The sequence below is a fragment of the Benincasa hispida genome, chromosome 3 (assembly GCF_027475165.1).
Source record: "Benincasa hispida cultivar pf3 chromosome 3, pf3_genome.v1.1, whole genome shotgun sequence".
Classification (NCBI taxonomy): Eukaryota; Viridiplantae; Streptophyta; class Magnoliopsida; order Cucurbitales; family Cucurbitaceae; genus Benincasa; species Benincasa hispida.
In genome coordinates this window covers 78,238,786-78,242,025 of record NC_143480.1, presented here as the reverse complement: position 1 = coordinate 78,242,025, position 3,240 = coordinate 78,238,786, and the positions used below count along the sequence as shown (strand labels likewise).

General features: G+C 42.5%; 1 non-coding gene across 1 annotated transcript; it reads right to left on the bottom strand.

Moving 5' to 3' along the window:
* Positions 1-1,252: 1,252 nt before the first annotated feature.
* Positions 1,253-1,359, bottom strand: LOC150037547 (small nucleolar RNA R71). The gene has a single exon (XR_016528844.1). It is a non-coding gene; the product is annotated as a small nucleolar RNA R71 (small nucleolar RNA).
* Between the last annotated feature and the right edge of the window lie 1,881 nt (positions 1,360-3,240).

Below are 3,240 nucleotides of genomic sequence, written 5' to 3'. Positions count from 1 at the left end.
GCATAAAAATATAAAACAATGAAGGATTGCGACGGTAAAAATATATAAAATTGTATCCCAAAGCATTAAGTTTATAACATTGCGATCGCATGCGTCCATCGCATTAAAAACAACTAACTTATGTATTTTGTGCAGAAAATGCATTGGCGCAAACCAGAATTGTGATCCAAAGAAATTAACGTCTGAGCGCATTAAGAGATTGCGACCGCAAGGCTATGCTATCGTTTGCGTTCGCAATAATCTGCTCAAGAAGGTGGCCGCATAGAGCCGACACATCAAGGTGAAAGTTTAATAAATCACGATGGGACAGAAAGCTGATGACGGTCAATTCCGAATTAAGTTGACAAGCCGTTAATCACACACTGTAAAAAGTACACTCAACTTTTGGGTGACAATGATTCGACGCATCAGACAGAGAATTAATGACATTCTATCAGTGAAATCATTCGAGAGAAAAAACTACCAAGCAACTCAGTAGGATTTATACTTGGATCTTGCTGAGAAAACTTGCATGCACAACGCATATTCCACCATCGCATTCTACACCATTATTCCATCGCATTAACCACGCATCAAGTTTTTGGTGCCGTTGCCAGGGACTACGGCAATACATTGTGCTAACATAACTTTTTTATTTTCTTTACAGACTCTCCGTCTATGTGCACTGCTTCTCCTTAGGTAAGGAAAGAAACGGGTGTTGTATGAGCGAAGGACAAAATCCTGAGCCCGATTACGACCCAGAGGTCGAGAAAACTTTCTGAAGAAGAAGAAGAAACAACTGCCAACAACAACAACAAGAGAATGATCCAAACATGGCGGAGCAACCAGAAGATAGAGCACCAAATGCAAATAATATCATTGCGAATCCTATCCTCTTGGCGAACGACCGCAATTGGCCCATCCAACATTGCCCAACCTCTATGATTTCTCACCAGGAATCATGAGGCCAACTCTTGACGAATCGAGGTTCGAAATGAAACCGGTGATGCTATAGATGATCCAAACTATCAGACAATTTGGTGGTAGGCGTGGCGAAGGCTAGCACGCCCACCTTTGGAGATTTATCGAGATCTGCAATACGTTTGTGTTCCCTAACATCTTCGCTGAGGAGGTTCGATTAACATTGTTCCCATTTTTGTTGTGTGACAAGGCACGGAAATGGGCTTATTCTCTCGAACCAGGGGAGATTACATCATGGGAACAAGTAGTTGAGAAGTTCATGAAGAAGTACTTCCCTCCGACGAAGAACGCCAGAAGGAGGAAGTTGATCACTAATTTTGAATAGGATATTGACGAATCACTCAGTGATGCTTGGGCGAGGTCTAAGAGGCTGGTAAGAGATTGCCCACATAATGGCTTACCAGATTTCTTACATATGGAAATTTTCTACCATGGTTTGAACCTTGCATCACAGACGGTTGCAATGTGGCAGTAGCTGGTGGTCTGCTCGACAAGACATATGGCGAGGCTAAGAATATCCTTGATCGCATTTCTAAGAATCATAAAGATTGGAGGGAAAGTGATCATAGATTAAGAATTAAAGATAGTGACGCAACTAATGGGGTCATCGTATCCCTACAGAACCAAATGACTACGATGGTGAGTTTGATACAAGGCATCGCAATCAATAGCACGGGAACGCATAAAGGGCAAGTCAACGCAATCACTCAAACGACTGATAACTTGTAGAAATACAAGTTATTTATGCTACCTTATTCAGATATTGCGGCCAAAAGAGAGTAAATATGCGTCAATTGTATGAAAATTAGCTCAGAAATACAATAATTATGAATTATCGCAAATCACCCACTAACATCATCAAGATGGTAGAAGAGGATATTTCTACTCTATTTTGTAGGAAACCAAGTCATCGCTTGCGATCAAGGCTCAGAGAGAAACTGAACAATGCATCTCTGTCACATTGCGCCCCTCAATCAACAATGAAGAGACGATTAACGTAATAACGGCGCAATGCGATAGTCGATCCCGGGCTGAATTTCAACCGCATGCGGTAATAAAAAAAACACCACATGCGAGCACCTGATCGAAAGATGCAGCTGAGCAATGCAAACGCGAAGGATTGTGACACGTGTACAACTAATCGTTGTGCAGATTTGACGGTCTGATTGCATAACAAAAGGAATATTTATTCCTCCATCTTCAGAATTTTCGTAATAATAAGTGGGGTCCACAAGCCAAGAGTCAAAGCTTTTCACCTATAAATACCCCCATAGAATTCAGAGAAGATATACTTGATACGAGGGCTAATTGATGCTAGATTATTGAGAGAGAGGCTGAGCTGAGTACTGATCGGAAGAAATCCAGGAAGAGAAGAGACAAGGCCGAGAGGTGAGTCTCAATGCAATTCTGCCAAATCCCCGCCGTGAAGCTCTGTGCTTAGATCCCTGGTACCGGTTGAGCAAGCCTAGAGGGAAGCTCATCCTTCCACACGATCCATCCACGCTGGCAACAAATCTCCATCCAGATAGGTGCCAAGACGTTGGCGCTTATTTGTATTTGTTTCTAACTCTATTTCATCAATTGTATTTCATTCTCTTAATCTCTTCATTCATAAATCATGTATCAGATGCTAAATAGTTTTATTGAATGTCTCGATCATTTCCATTTCCACTTCTCTGTCTATTTCTGTTCCTCCATTAATCGTTTTCTCCATGAAATTTTCTTAATCCCTTGGTAATTAATATGAAGTAAACGAGTAACTTAATCTGTGATAAAGAGATAAATGCGTTTAGCTAAGGCATTGTAAGACCCTAACACTAAATCTAAAGTGGGAGGTTAAATAGAAAAATCCTAAGTAAGGATAGTGAGGCAAAGGGAGAAAAACATCAAAAGTTATCCAAAAAGGGTGACTGAAAATCTAAACGCCTATGAAGGGCTTAAAACATGTTGGACGTAAGAAGGCATGGACGATGGAAGTAAGAAAACTTAGAAAAAGGCTAAGGGTTGCATACAACCAGCGCAAAGGCATACATAAGCCATGCGAACACAGGCAGAAAGCATGCGTCGAGAAGCATGCTAGGCGCGCAGGCCATGTGTTGAAGCCAAGCGCACAGGCCATGCGCCAAGCACACTGCCATGCGTCAAGGACAAGCGCACAGGCCATGCGTCAAGCGCATAGCCCATGCGTTGATGGTGTGCGTCAAGCGCGCAGCCCATGCGTTGATGGTGTATGCCGAGTGCGCAGCCCATGCATCGATGGTGTATGCTGAGTGCCCTGCC